The following is a 16,074-nucleotide window of genomic DNA, read 5'->3' as shown; positions in this document are numbered from 1 at the left end:
CCCCACATAAGGCTGAGTAGCAATTCTTCACATTCTTGTCTCCATTGAAATATCAGGGCCGGGATTCTCCACTACCCGGCGGGGCGGGGGGTCCCGGCGGGATGGAGTGGCGTGAACCACTCCGGCGTTGGGCCGCCCCAAAGGTGCGGAAGTCTCCGCACCTTTAGGGGCCAAGCCCTCACCTTGAGGGGCTAGGCCCGCGCCGGAGTGGTTGGCGCTCCGCCGGCTGGCATGGACGGCCTTTGGCGCCATGCCAGCCGGGGCCAAAAGGATTTTGCCGGCCTGCCTAAGTCCGCGCATGCGCTGGAGCGACAGCGGCTGCTGATGTCATCCCCGTGCATGTGAGGGGGTCACTTCCCCCTCCGCCATGGTGAAGACCATGGCGAAGGCGGAAGGAAAAGAGTGCCCCCACGGCACAGGCCCGCCCACCGATTGGTGGGCCCCGATTGTAGGCCAGGCCACCGTGGGGGCACCCCCCGGAGCCAGATTGCCCTGTGCCCCCCACAGGACCCCGGAGTCCGCCCTCACCGCCTGCTCCTGCCGGTAAGGTAGGTGGTTTGATCCACGCTGGCGGGAGAGGGTTGACAGCAGCGGGACTTCGGCCCGGCGCGCGTGATTCCCGACCCCGCTGAATCTCTGCTGGCGGAGAATTCGGGACACGGCGGGGGCGGGATTGATGCCGGCCCCTGCGATTCTCCGACCCGGTGGGGGGTCGGAGAATCCCGCCCCAGGTTACTCAGCAAAAAATATCGAGGTAGTCACCCTTCTACAATCTGGATATGTCACAGGATGACATTGTAATCCAAATTAGGAAGCAAATTACGTTATTTAATTCAGCTCCTTTGAATAATCTTGAACTTATTTGTTCAGCATTGAACGTCCCCTTGGTTTAAGCAGTTCTTTGCTGTGTAAACAGCCCTGTTCATTATGATCCACAGCAACTGCCCAGTGGAATTGTAAAAGCCAGCCGATATTACTCATCCTCGGCCAGCTGCAGTGATTACCTTGAATACTAGATTCTTCATTCTCTTTCACTCTTCATTTTCCAACAAAGGGTACACATTGTTTACAAAATATTGTACACTTTCTGCCGCCAAATAAACATGATATATGCACCATTTACATTGCCCTTTCCTTGACTGAAGATGTGATCTATGTTACACTGTGTCCTCTTGCATCTCATCCAAGTTGACAGTCCAGAAATGTGGCTCTAGGTGGTGACAGTTGGCAGGTTATTCAACTGTAAGGACATCTCTGGTCCAATGCTCACGCAATAATCCTCACCTTTACAACGCAAAACAACAGGTTTGTTCAGGAATGGAGAACAATAAGAGATTTCAAGAAGACAGAGAAATGACAGGTGCAGAGATATGTGAGGGATCACAATACCAGATAAAACATTGAAAGGGCGTGTATATTTAATGGAAAAATTCTGAAGACAGTTTTGCATCCCAAATCTCACTGAATTTAGTAGGCAGGCAGCAAACACTCGATACGCTTCCTGACGTAGCTCACCGCTCTTCGATTGCAAGGTTGTCAGCTTGCTGGGTGATCAGCAGGAGCCTGAAGATAGGGGTTTGGAGAGATGTGGTGGACCTTGATGATGCAGAGCATGATACCAATTAGACATGACTGCTCCTTCTGGATCTGAAATTAAAAAAAAATATATACCTTATGCTCATTTCCTGATCAGAAAACATACAGAACATTTGTGTAAGACAGGAGAGTACAATTACAATGAGGCATTGATAGATGAAGGAAGCAGACAGAACTGTGGCCGATGGTTTTCATCACAGTTAAGTGTGAGTTCATCCATTTTGGAGCAGAAAAAGATTAATAAATATTATTTTAATTGTGAAGTATTAGGATTAGAGATCCAGAGATAAAGAGATATACTTGTAAAAAGATCACTTAAATGTATTAACAATATGAAAAAAATAATCAAGAATACTTATAGAATACTTTATAATTAGTGGGCTAGAATAATAATAGGGAGGAAGTTTTACGATAACTGCACAAAGCCCAGATTAAACCACATCTGGAATACTGAGCCTGGTTCTTGATGCCAGACATTAGAAGAGATATAGTGCGTTGGAAGGAGGACAGTGCAAATTCACCCAAACATTACTTGGGCTTCACGGGTCAGATATTATGAGGAGAGAATATATATAAATATAATGGACCTGTGCTTCCACAGATTCCGCTCCTAGTTTCCTACTGATCCTTCCCAGTTGTTCCTTTCGTGCCCGACCTTCTGACTGAGAACTGTTTAGGGCGGCACGCTCCTGAGGCCGCCAATGCCCTTTTTTATGTCACCTCACAGGTAATCCTAAAGGACAAGATACTTTCAAAAGTCATGGAGAAGGTAGGTTTTTAAAATAAGGGTTGTGGGAGGTTGTTGGAAGAGGGAATCCATTCGTCAGTGGGGAGGGAACGGTTGGTTCGGAGGGTGGTTGGTTGGAAGGGGGGGGGGGAATGGTTGGGGAATTGCTTGGTCATGGGGGTGGTCAGGCGTTCAGTGGATTCTGGGTGTGTGGGATTGGTGGTCAGTGTAAGGATGGGTGTCAGGTGGTCAGTGGGAATGTGGGGGTCAGGTATTAAATAGGGGTTTGGTTGGGTTGGTGGGGTTGGTCAGGAAGGTTGGTCAAGGAGGTTGGATGGTTGGGTGGAGGTAGTCGGAGTGTCAATTGGGGATTGGGGGAATTGCTTGGTTGAGGCTGTTGGTCAATGGGGGTCAGAGGTCAATATGGGTGATCGGTCAGGTGGGAGAGATTGGCAGGAGTGTTTGGGGGGGGGGTGGTCAGGGGGTGTGTGTGATCAATGGTGGATTTGATTGGTCAGTGGGGTCACTTGGCGCGTGGGATAGCTAATAGTTTGGGAGGGTCAGGTTGTCAATTGAGAGGCGGTTCAGTTGGAGGGGAGGGGTTGGTCAGGGTGGGTTCGGGTTGGCTAAGAGGTGTGGGCTGGTCAGTTGGGAGGTTGGTTGGTCAGTGGAGATGTTGGTTGTTCATAGGGGTCGGTCGGGGTGGATCACGTGGTCAGCGTTGTGCTAGTTGTTAGGTAATTGAGGGTGGTGGTTGGGGTGCTGTGTGGTCAGTGGGAGTATGTGTGGTTCAGGTGGTTGGGTGATGGTTTGTTGGGGGAGGGGGGTGTTCAGGTGGTCAGCAAGGTCCTAGTGCAGGGTCATTGCCCACTGGAAGTTTGAACTTCCCATGCAATTGATGGACAAACCTGACCTAAGAGGAGTTCCTAAACACACCTTTTACACGCAATTACAAAGTGATGTGCCAATATATTATGTTTGTATTCTCTGGAATCAGAAAGTCAGGAGGTGCTTGATTAAGGACTTTAGGATTTTGAGAGGAATCAACAGTGGGTCAAATTGTCTTTGTCTATGCTGTTCATCTGTACAGGGGCTGGTATAGCACAGTGGGCTAAACAGCTGGCTTGTAATGCAGAACAATGCCAGAGTGCAGGTTCAATTCCCGAACTGGCCTTCCTGAACGGGCGCTGGAATGTGGTGACTAGGGACTTTTCACAGGAACTTCATTGAAGCCTACTTGTGACAATAAGTGATTATTATTTTTTTATGTTTGTACAAAAAATATGCTTCATCAATAATAATTGGGATGACTTCCCCCCCTCCCCCCCCCCCCCCCCCCCCCCATCTCATTGACTCAGGGAATGCTATAAGTACTATTTGTGTCCTAATGCTGCCTCAGCTGAAATCAACTGACCCACAAACCAGGGATTGAATGGAATAATAATATAAAATCCACAGCATAAGATACAAGGTAATTTGGCCCATTCAGTTTATACTAGTGTCTATACTGCACATAAACTACCTCTCACTCTAACTGCCTCTTCAACCCTAGCTCCATATCCTATTCATGTTCACCTCTCCCTCATGCAAAGGATCCGCTGGCTCTTCATGGGCCAGACCTGCAAACACATAAAAAAATATCAATTAAAAGAGAGAATTCTTCTTAACAGAGAGCAGACTGCTGATATGCTGTAGCCAAAGGATCTCAGCTTGTGTAGTACCACCACTGGTCACAGCAATACGCTGTCTGCTTCATACAAGAGTAATATACTCTCCCATCTCTAACCTGCGAAGGAGAAGTTGCCCCTGAATCTCCAGGGTTCTCTTTTTTTTAATGAGGTGAGATAACATATTCCTGCTTGGCTCCCTCCCGTTGCATTTCTCTGCCTCAAATCGTCCTCTGCCTTTTCCTGCAGTCACATCACAATATGCACAAGAATGCAGCCACCTAGTTACTGTGTGATGAGCAGGAATGGGTTGCAATGGCTGGTATTTGGAGCATGAGGAAGGGTGTAAGCACAGTTTCAGTTATCCATATGTGATTAAGTGTGCTGAGAGATATGGTGAATTTAGCACACATTAGGCGATGGGCGCAATTTAATGGCTACGCTGCTTGTGGCACAGCATGGCCGATAGAAGTCAGGAGACCCTGAGCCCGGGAGCTACCTGGCTCTCAACACCGCACGAGATCTAACGAGATCTAATGAGATCACTTTTTTAGTAAATCTGCATATTAGAGCCAGGCAGCTAGTCTCAGTTTAATGTGCAGATTTGTGAGTTACCCTAGGCGTGGGATCAATCCCCTTTGCCTTGGAAACCTTGGCCAAGTGCTGTTCGGTACTGGTCTCTACAAACAGAGACCAGATGGAGTGACACTTGTGGGAGTATCCCAGGGGGTCGGAGGCCCCTAGGTGCATGGCCTTTGGGCAGGGTGGCACTGTCTAGGTGCTAAACTGGCATTTTTTGCACCAGTGCCCTGTGTGAGTGTTGAGGGAATGCAGGGGGTGGTGGTGGGGTGCGGTAGGTTGGGTATAGTGCGTTGGGGCTTGGGGAGGTAATGGAGATGGGGACATCGTTTAAAAATGATGCACCGGTCTCTAGCTACACTGAGGAGTTCCGGTGAGCGGAGCTCCTCAGTCTACAAAACGGGGCTATGTGTGACCTCGGCCGTGCGTTCTCCATTGAGGCCCCCTATCAAAAGCAAGCCATGTTTTATAGCCTTGCCTTTCCCGGCACTCTAAGCTAAATGCATTCGCTATGGGACTTTGTTCCTATTTAGTTAAATCGCACCCGACATTTTATAATGTAACGATTGAGAAAGTCACAAGTAAATGTTGGTAACAAAGTGTCACAAAATGCTTTTGTTAATTAATATTGATCATAAATAAAAACCTTCCATCTGCCTACTTTGACATACTCTCTCTCCCTCTTCAACTGACTACTCCTTGTAAGTTTGCTGAGATTCTTTTTAAACTGCAGACAGATATAATGCGCTGTGGTTCTCATGTTAATATCATCTCTTGCCATTCCCTTCAAATTGTTGCCTTGGGATACTTTTGAGTGTGTCTGCTTTTGGCATCAAATTTTTTAAAGGTGAACACCCTTCTGCTTGCAAACCTTGTTCCTTGCATCAAGGATTTAAGCATGAGATTTCCTTAGTGACCCTCACCATAAACCAAGCTGGAACTGAATGATTCCAGGTCTAAAAAGGCAATGTTGTACTTTTCATTCACCAAACAGGCAATAACTCAGGTATTCAGTGTAGGCCTGAAGCAGACAGTGAAAACAACACCGCCCGTTTAGGGTGGAAAAAGTCCTGATAGTTTACACAACAAACTGCCAATTTCTGAACATATATACTCAGAGACTAGGCTAGTGTACATGTCAAACTTTTAGTTTATGCAAATCATGAGGAGGTCAGTAAATTATTCTTCCCCTGCAGAATTTCCCACAAAATACACTTCTAGCACACAACACTATAATTGAACTTATTTGTGGCCTGCCCCACAGATAACTATAATTAAGAGAATTGAGAATGCGTGTGGAAATGTTAAAGATGTTTATCAATAAACTCAGTGGCGGACGGACGCTGCTTCATCTCAAGGGAATGTCTACTTCCCATCCCTCGGGAAGATTAAAACCGTCAATTATTTGATAATCCTCTTTGAACTAGAGCTCATTAGCATGGGTTCACCTTCACTGGAATTTCCTGTTGCACAAAGAAAGACATGCGATCCATTATCAGCAACGTTCTGTGTTAACCTTTCAAAGTCTGCAGATGAGTTGTTCTTTTGAAAAAGTGTTAAACATAGGGTGCGATTAAGCTAAATGAGAACAAAGTCACATAGCGAGCATGTTTAACTGCATGTTTCCCAGCGCTCGCAGCTCAGAGAAACACAGGGCTATACAACCACTTGCGTTAATAAGGGGCCTTAGCGGGGAACACGCTGCCAAGGACGTACATAGCCCCGTTTTCTACACTGAGGAGCTCCGCTCGCCGGAACCTCTCAACATAGCGAAACATCTCCAAGGCCCACAACGTGAGAATCAACCTCCCCCAAACCCCAATGCACTATGGGAAAGTTCCCACTCCCCTAACACCCGTGTAGGGTCCGATCGCCAGTGCACAAAAAATAGCACCCAGGTGGCAGTGCCAGGGCGCCACACTGACCAAAGGGCATGCACCTGGGGGCCTCCGATCCCCTGGGAGACTCCCACGAGTGCCATTCCGTCTCAAATGGGGACCAGTGCTGAACTGTGCTCATACGAGGCCTCTGAGGTGAAGGGGTTAGATCCCAATGCTTCGGTTACCTCGGGTATCTGCTTTACAGTCAGACTAGCTCTCTCGCTCTAATAATGGGCAGGATTTGCATCGCAACGTCTCATGAGATCGTGTTAGATCTGTCACGGCGTTGCAATCTGGGTAGATCCCGGGAGCGGGGTCTCCCGGTTTTTATCGCCCAAAGCATGGTGAACTGCTTTTCGGACACAGAGGGACAGTTGGATCACACCCTGTCCAAGTTAATATTAAAGTCTGCAAGGCAGCATGAAAAGAATTGAGAGTTCTTATGGAGTCCTGCACAAAATTCGTCCCTCAACCACCAAAATTAAATTAACTGGCCCTTTATCTAATTTTGTGTCAGTTTACAGAGTACAAAACAGCTACTTTGTTCAACTACTCTTGATATTCTCAGTGGTCACCTTTTCTCAGGTGCTCACTATATAAGACCCTTGGAATCTCGCTTTGTGTAAAGTACCATACCATTTCCAACTTCCCTATCCTCGGCAAAGTGCTAGAGCACGTTGTTGCCTCCCTGATCCATACCCATCTTTCACACAATCCCATGTTTGCACCTCGCTGAAAAAGCTTGAATCAAAAGCAAGAGTTTTCCCAACCATGGTGAGCCATTGAAATGTCCGTTCAATAGGCGGAACTCAAAGATCGTACTGGTGTCAAGCACTGGAAAATTCCAGCCACGGTCAACGGATTATACCATCCGTGGCACAATGGGTTCCCACAACTTTACTTTAAAGATGTATGATTCTCTCCCTTTCTCTCGGGCTTGTAGTGAACACAAAATGACTTCTGGAACTGTCACCAAGTCTAAATGTTAATGAGGCTTTCAGTTGGATAGTAGTGCTGGGTGCCCGTGAGAAGAGAGTTTAGGAAAGGCCTTGTGTGCCACGTGGAAATAAATGAGAGTGGCCACTGTACTTGTGCTGTACTTTTCTTTGTAAGAAGTCTTACAACACCACATTAAAGTCCAACATGTTTGTTTTAAACACAAGCTTTCGGAGCACTGCTCCTTCCTCAGGTGAATGAAGAGGTATGTTCCAGAACCACATATATAATCAAATTCAAAGATGCCAGACAATGCTTAGAATGGAAGCATTTGCAGGTAATTCGGTCTTTACAGATCCAGAGATAGGGGTAACCCCAGGTTAAAGAGATGTGAATTGTCTCCAGCCAGGACAGTTGGTAGGATTTTGCAAGCCCAGGCCAGATGGTGGGGGATGAATGCAATGCGACATGAATCCCAGGTCCCGGTTGAGGCCATACTCATGTGTGTGGAACGTGGCTATAAGTTTCTGCTCGGCGATTCTGTGTTGTCGCGCGTCCTGAAGGCCGCCTTGGAGAAGAACACTTACCCGGAGATCAGAGGCTGAATGCCCTTGACTGCTGAAGTGTTCCCCGACTGGAAGGGAACATTCCTGCCTGGTGATTGTTGCGCGATGTCCATTCATTCGTTGTCACAGCGTCTGCATGGTCTCGCCATGTTCGCTGTTCTGAAGTTGGTTGGTTTGCTGCAAACAATGGTTTGTTTGAGGTTGCGCAGTTGTTTGAAGGCAAGTAGTGGGGGTGTGGGGATGACCTTGGCAAGATGTTTGTCTTCATCGATGACGTGTTGAAGGCTGCAAAGAAGATGTTGTAGTTTCTCCACTCCGGGGAAGTACTGGACGACGAAGGGTACTCTGTCGGTTGTGTCCCGTGTTTGTCTTCTGAGGAGGTCGGTGCGGTCTTTTGCTGTGGCGCATTGGAACTGTCGATCGCTGAGTTGAGCGCCATATCCCATTCATACGGGGGCATCTTTCAGCATCTGTAGATGTCTGTTACGCTCCTCCTCATCTGACCAGATCCTTTGTATACGGAGGGGATGGCTTCTTTAATGTGTTTAGGGTGGAAGCTGGAGAAGTGGAGCATCATGAGGTTATCCGTGGGCTTGCGGTAAAGCGAAGTGCTGAGGTGACTGTCCTTGATGGAGATGAGTGTGTCCAAGAATGCAACTGATTTTGGAGGGTAGTCCGTGGTGAGTCTGATGGTGGGATGGAACTTATTGATGTCATCGTGTAGTCGTTTCAGTGATTCTTCGCGTGGGTCCAAAGGAAAAAAATGTCATCGATGTATCTGGTGTATAGCGTCTGTTGAAGATCCTGTGCGGTGAGGAGGTCTTGTTCAAACTTGTGCATGAAGATGTTGGCGTATTGAGGTGCGAATTTTGTCCCCATGGTTGTTCCGTGCATCTTGATGAAGAACTTTTTGTCGAAGGTGAAGACGTTGTGATCCAGAATGAAGCGGATGAGTTGCAGAATCGCGTCTGGAGATTGGCAATTGTCGGTGTTGAGTCTGAGGCTGTTGCAGCAATGGCGTTATCATGAGGGATGCTGGTGTAGAGTGCCGAGACGTCCATTGTGACGAGGAATGTTCCTGGTCCATGGGTGCTGAGTTTCTGTAGGAAGTCCGTCATGTCGAGACAGAAGCTGGGCATACCTTGGACAATGGGTTTCAAGATGCCCTTGATGTAGCCAGAGTGGTTCTCACACAGGGTCCCATTGCCTGAAACGATAGATCGTCCTGGTATGTTGGCCTTGTGTATTTTTAGGAGGCAGTAGAGATCTCCAATGCAGGGAGTGCGTGGGATGAAAGCACGTCGGGTGCTTTGAAGGTCTGGATCCAAGGTCTTGATCAGTCTGTTGAGTTGGCGGATGTGTTCCTTGGTCGGATCTGCGGGTAACTGTCTGTAGTGTTCCTGGTTGTTGTGTTGTCGGTATACTTCTTTGCAATAGTCCATTCTGTTCAGTATGACAGTGGCCCCTCCTTTGTCTGCTGGTTTGATGTCGATGTTGCGGTTGGTCTTGAGAGCGCGGATGGCGTTGCGTTGTGCTTGGGTGCTTGGGGCTGTCTTGTGAATGTGACTGATGAATCTGGCATTGACGCAACTCCTGACGGCTTGAGCATACATGTCGAGTCCAGGGCAGCGACCTTCCGGAGGGGTCCAATTCGACTCTTTCCTCTTTGGTTGCCACACCGTAAATCTCTCGGTCTGCTGTTCCGGTTCATTGATATTCTCCTTGGGTTCGCTGTCGGTCTCTTGGGGTCTGTGGAAGAGTTTTCTTTGTTCTTTGTTCACTTCTCTCACTGACAGACTGCAGACCAATACTGGGAACAAATATCAGCATTCACGTTAAGTCATCGCTCACTATTCTCTCTCAACGTCACCCATTGGAAACCTGCTTCTGCATCTGTCCCTGGAAAAGCCTTACCACCAGGTTGTTTGAAGCTGCACTTTCAAACCCTCAACCACCGTACTGAAGAGGGCAATAAATCATCATTTCACAACAGCTATGGCCATCACATTTTAAAAATTATTTCATGGAATGTGGGCATCACTGGCAAAGCCAGCATTTGTTGCTCATTCCTGATTGTATTGTGAGCAATTAAGAGTCAACCAGATTTCTGTGGTTCAAATAATAATAATCATTATTGTCACAAGTAGACTTACATTAACCCTGGCGTTGTGAAGCAACATGCTAACCACTGTGCCACCATACCGCCCACACTGGAGTCATTTTTAGGTTAGATCAGATAAAGACAGCAGATTGCCTTCTTTAAAGGACATTCATGTACCTGATGGGCTTTTTCAACAATCAGTGATTGTTTTGTGGTTACTGTTATGACCCCTGAGAGGTAAGGGAGTGTGCACCATCCGATTACCATTATCTCATGAGTATGAATTCCCCCGATAATTGGGGGAAGAGTTTCCTCCTGAACCGGGAAGGCTCCACAGTATAAAAACCCCGGCCTAGGTGCTGGTCGGGGAGGGTGACCCTTTGGGGTTTGGGAGTTTAGTATGTGTCTTTCTTTGTATCCTACCTTGTGTCCTTTGAGTGTTTCTTGCCCGTCGGATTCTACATCGGTGATGAGGCTGAAGTGCAGTTGCTGCCGGCACCGTGGGCGGGATTCTCTCAGCGCAGGGCCGGGCCGGAGAATCGGCGCTAATTGCGCCACGCCTCCCCGAAGCCGGGACGCGATTCTCCGCAAACCCGAGTCCCACCAGCACCGTTCTAACCTGGGGCGGGATTCTCCCCTACCCGGTGTGATGGGGGGTCCCGGCATAGGGGAGTGGCGCCAACCACTCCGGGGTCGGGCCTCCCCAAAGGTGGGAATTCTCCCCACCTTTGGGGGCCAGCCCCGCGCCAGAGCAATTGGCACCAGAAGACTGGCGCAAAAAACCGGCCACCCGGCAGCGGGGCTGGCCGAAAGGCTTTCGCCAGTCGGCGCATGCGCCGGCGGTGACGTCAGCGGCCAGCTGCCGCTGACGTCACCACCGGCGCATGCGCGATGTAGGTTTCTCTTCCACTTCCACCGTGGCGGAGGCTGTGGCTGCCGCGGAGGAGAAAGAGTGCACCCAGGGCACTGGCCCGGAGTCTGAGCGGGGGGCCCCGATCGCGGGCCAGGCCACCGTGGGGGCACCCCCCCGGGGTCCGATTGCCCCAGGACCCTGGGGGCCTGCTCGTGCCGCCGATCCCGCCGCCACCAGAGGTGGTTCAAACCTCGGCGGCGGGAGAGGCCTCCCAGCGGCGGGACTTCGGGCCATCCGGGCCGGGGAATCACCGCAGGGGCCTCGCCGATCGGAGTGGCGAGATTCCCGCCACTTCCCGGGTGGCGGAGAATCTATGCCACGGCGGGGGCGGGATTTTCGGCGGCCCCAGGCGATTCTCCGACCCTGCTGGGTGTCGGAGAATTCCGCCCCTGGTCTTACCTGGCAGGACCTCGGCGTTGAAGGGCCCTGGAGCGGACTGTGGGGGGAGGGGGGTTCCAACTCCGGGGGGGGGGGGGGGAAACCTCTGCTGTGGCCTGGCCCGCGATCGGGGTTCACCGATCGGCGGGCCGACCTCTCAGGTTGGGGGCCTCCTTTCTTCTGTGCTGGCCCCGTAGACCTTCACCATGTTGCGCCGGGGCCTGCGCGGAGAAGGGTGCCACTGCACCTGTGCAGACCCCGCGGCGCCCAGTTGACGCCAGGATCGGCAGCTGGAACGGTGTGGGTCGCTCCAGTGCCATGCTGGCCCCGTGTAGGGGCCAGAATTGCTGATCCTGAGGCCACGTTGACGCCATCGGGAAATGTGACGGCGTTTACAACGGCGTCAACACTTGGCCTCAGGATCAGAGAATTCCGCCTGTACATGTTCCACACCGCGAGCACCCATCCAGACTGCAAGAGGCCTTACCTGAACCGATCGAGATGCCTCATGTAGGAAAGCTGAAGGACTTTGATGTGAATAATGACGATTGAGCTCAATATGTCGAGAGTATGCAATTTTTATTTTGGACCAACACCATAATTGGAGATGAGCAGTAGACTGTAAACCTACTAACGGCGGTTTGTGGGCCAACACATGCACTGATCAATAGCCTGACACACCTGACTCACAGTCTTTTGCAGCTTTGGTTAGCCTTGGTAGAAAACCACTTCAATCCCAAACTGCTACTCATCGTTTGCTGGTTCTGCTTCCCCATGACTATCTAAACCCAAGGTGAATCAAACAGTGATTTATTTTTGCACATTTAACGAAGCTGGCTGAGACTTGCATGTTTGTGTCCAAACTCTGTGAATTCCTTCACTACCGTTATGTCTGTGGGATCCGGGAGGCTGCCACACAGAGAAAGTTGCTGACCAGAACCCAGCTGATTTTGCAGCGGGTAATTGAGATTGTCGTCTCTGGCGAGAGCGGGGAGCTGAGGGATGGTGGTATTGAATCTGGGGCATTCTGGAAAATGCTGCAAAGATCTATCCGGAGGGCCGGGAGACCGGCAGTGGGGTGCCCACCCAAAAGATGGTGGCTGTCACCGCTGAGTAACCATGGAGTGCAGGGATCAATCTGCAGAGCTGGGGTACTGAGACAGACGTCCAGGCCCAAGGCCCTGTGGGCCATGCGATAAGCAACCCACCCGCAGCCCGTCCAGACGGTTCCACCTGCTTGTGACAGGGCCCCTACCAACAACTCCACTGTGTTACGGCACCCCAAGTCGCCCCAATTTGAGTGTCCCTTTTGGTAAATGGGTACCCAATCGACATGGAGCTGGATACTGGAGCAACTGAGTTCGTGATCAGCCATCGCACATTTGATGGAATCTGTACCGGCCTCCGCACATTGACTCGCCTGACATCGAGGCCCTGTTGGCCACCTACACCAGAGAACCGTTGGTCATTGAGGGTGTAGTGATATTCAGATATCAATATACATGATCAATGTATGTAAAAGTAGTACAGTCATTTCAACACTAGATGGCTTACAGTCAGATACTACAAGAACTGGTTTCTCTGCTTTTCTAAGTCGGATGATGATGATGATGTGATTCAGAACAGTGAACAAGCAAGACATAGAATAGCTAGAGTGAGAGAAGTTAGAGCTAGTTTGTTATAATAGTGTATAGTTCGATAGTTATCTGTATTGTATTTAATTCTTTATTGTTAGTTTAGTATTGAGTAAAAGGACTCATAGTTTATTATTTTATTCCTCATTAAATAGTTAATCTTTCAACAAGAAGACTATTGGTCATTTTATAATCTTGGTGGATTCAAGAGTAATATATATATTTTAGATAAGTCATTATTTAAAATATAACAGAGGGCACCGCCCAAGTACCAGTGACTTATGGGCACCAATCCACTAACCTATCATTGGTGGTAGTCTATGGTGGGGAACCAGGTTTGCTGGGTCAGGACTGATTGTGCCATTTGAAACACGACTGACAGATGGTATGCCACCAGAACCCGCATGGTCCCGATGGGTCCTGGCCAGAACCCGCATGGTCCCGAGCGGTCCTGGCCAGAACCCGCAAGGTCCCGAGAGGTCCTGGCCAGAACCCGCATGGTCCCGAGCGGTCCTGGCCAGAACCCGCATGGACCCGAGGGGTCCTGGCCAGAACCCGCATGGTTCCGAGCGGTACTGGTCAGAACCAGCATGGTCCCAATGGGTCCTGGTCAGAACCAGCATGGTCCCGAGGGGTCCTGGTCAGAACCCACATGGTCCCGAGGGGTCCTGGCCAGAACCCACATGGTCCCGAGGGGTCCTGGCCAGAACCCGCATGGTCCCGAAGGGTCCTGGCCAGAACCCACATGGTCCCGAGGGGTCCTGGCCAGAACCCGCATGGTTCCGGGTGGTCCTGGCCAGAACCCGCATGGTCCCGAAGGGTCCTGGCCAGAACCCGCATGGTCCCGAGGGGTCCTGGCCAGAACCCGCATGGTCCCGAGGGGTCCTGTCCAGAACCCGGAGGGTCCCAAGGGTCCTGGCCAGAACTGACATGGTCCCGAGCGGTCCTGTCCAGAACCAGCATGGTCCCGAGCGGTCCTGTCCAGAACCCGGAGGGTCCCGAGGGGTCCTGGCCAGAACCAGCATGGTCCCGAGTGGTCCTGTCCAGAACCCGGAGGGTCCCGAGCGGTCCTGGCCAGAACCCGCATGGTCCCGAGGGTCCTGGCCAGAACCCGCATGGTCCCGAGGGGTCCTGGCCAGAACCCGCATGGTCCCGAGGGTCCTGGCCAGAACCCGCATGGTCCCGAGGGCCCTGGCCAGAACCCGGAGGGTCCCGAGCGGTCCTGGCCAGAACCCGGAGGGTCCCGAGCGGTCCTGGCCAGATCCCGCATGGTCCCGAGGGTCCTGGCCAGAACCCGCATGGTCCCGAATGCTCCTGGCCAGAACCCGGAGGGTCCCGAGTGGTCCTGGCCAGAACCCGGAGGGTCCCGAGCGGTCCTGGCCAGATCCCGCAAGGTCCCGAGGGTCCTGGCCAGAACCCGCAAGGTCCCGAGTGGTCCTGGCCAGAACCCGCAGGGTCCCGAGTGGTCCTGGCCAGAACCCGCAAGGTCCCGAGTGGTCCTGGCCAGAACCCGCATGGTCCCGAGGGTCCTGGCCAGAACCCGCATGGTCCCGAGGGCCCTGGCCAGAACCCGCATGGTCCCGAGGGCCCTGGCCAGATCCCGCATGGTCCCGAGCGGTCCTGTCCAAAACCAGCATGGTCCCGAGGGGTCCTGGCCAGAACCCGCATGGTCCCGAGGGGTCCTGGCCAGAACCCGCATGGTCCCGAAGGGTCCTGGTCAGAACCCGCATGGTCCCGAAGGGTCCTGGTCAGAACCCGCATGGTCCCGAGGGATCCTGGCCAGAACCAGCATGGTCCCGAGCGGTCCTGGCCAGAACCCGGAGGGTCCCGAGGGTCCTGGCCAGAACCCGCATGGTCCCGAGGGTCCTGGCCAGAACCCACATGGTCCCGAGGGTCCTAGCCAGAAGACGGAGGGTCCCGATGGGTCCTGGCCAGAACCAGCATGGCCCCGAGGGGTCCTGTCCAGAACATGGAGGGTCCCGAGGGTCCTGGCCAGAACCGGCATGGTCCCGAGGGGTCCTGTCCAGAACCCGGAGGGTCCCGAGGGTCCTGGCCAGAACCCGCATGGTCCCGAGGGGTCCTGGCCAGAACCCGCATGGTCCCGAGGGTCCTGGCCAGAACCCGCATGGTCCCGAGGGTCCTGGCCAGAACCCTCATGGTCCCGAATGCTCCTGGCCAGAACCCGGAGGGTCCCGAGTGGTCCTGGCCAGAACCCGGAGGGTCCCGAGCGGTCCTGGCCAGATCCCGCATGGTCCCGAGGGTCCTGGCCAGAACCCGCATGGTCCCGAGGGTCCTGGCCAGAACCCGCAAGGTCCCGAGTGGTCCTGGCCAGAACCCGCAGGGTCCCGAGTGGTCCTGGCCAGAACCCGCATGGTCCCGAGGGTCCTGGCCAGAACCCTCATGGTCCCGAATGCTCCTGGCCAGAACCCACATTGTCCCGATGGCCCTGGCCAGAAACCGCATGGTCACGAGGGGTCCTGGCCAGAACCCGCATGGTCCCGAGGGTCCTGGCCAGAACCCACATGGTCCCGAATGCTCCTGGCCAGAACCCGCATGGTCCCGAGGTGTCATGGCCAGAACTTGCAAGGTCCGAATGCGCTTCTTGATAACTACTGTAACAGAGGCAGTGCTTATTTGCTGCTGGTCAGGTTACATCTAATGGTCATTCTCCATAGGAATAGAGGGGAGGTCTTTTCATTCACAAGTCTTCCACTCGTAATTAATGTATTTCAGGAACATCAGCATGACAGGGATGGAAGGGAAAAGTCTCATGTGATCCACATTTAGTTTCACTTTTGCTTTGAGCAGAGATCACCACACCGTACGAATGTTTCCAAGCTATCTATGCAAGGCTGTTCTCATGTGTCCAGTCTCAATAAGGGAAACCACAACATGTTTTCCCAATCCCTTATGAGCGATTAGGTATTATATCCTTCTAATAACTGACATGACTTTATTCCTTGAAAAGATCAGTGAAGGTTAAATTTTGCAGGATGAATGCATTGTGGTAGCTTCTGGCACATTTTGCATTTATGCGTCAAATCTTTTGCAAGTTGTCGGATACAACCTTCTCATGCAGGGAATGGAGAGTCGAACA

At 51.6% G+C, this 16,074-nt stretch overlaps 1 long non-coding RNA gene across 2 annotated transcripts in view; it reads right to left on the bottom strand.

Moving 5' to 3' along the window:
• Positions 1 to 597: 597 nt before the first annotated feature.
• LOC119968608 overlaps positions 598 to 16,074 on the bottom strand; it is a 29,011-nt gene continuing 13,534 nt past the window's right edge. The window contains exons 2-3 of one of the 2 annotated variants that reach the window (XR_005461150.1): positions 3,846 to 3,942; positions 598 to 1,647 (exon numbers count right to left, since the gene is read on the bottom strand). This is a non-coding gene — a long non-coding RNA (uncharacterized LOC119968608). The remainder of the gene's footprint in view (positions 1,648 to 3,845; positions 3,943 to 16,074) is intronic. The other variant, XR_005461151.1, reaches the window with a different exon arrangement.

The sequence above is a fragment of the Scyliorhinus canicula genome, chromosome 7, assembly GCF_902713615.1.
Source record: "Scyliorhinus canicula chromosome 7, sScyCan1.1, whole genome shotgun sequence".
NCBI classification, from domain to species: Eukaryota; Metazoa; Chordata; class Chondrichthyes; order Carcharhiniformes; family Scyliorhinidae; genus Scyliorhinus; species Scyliorhinus canicula.
This window is presented reverse-complemented; position numbering and strand designations above follow the sequence as displayed.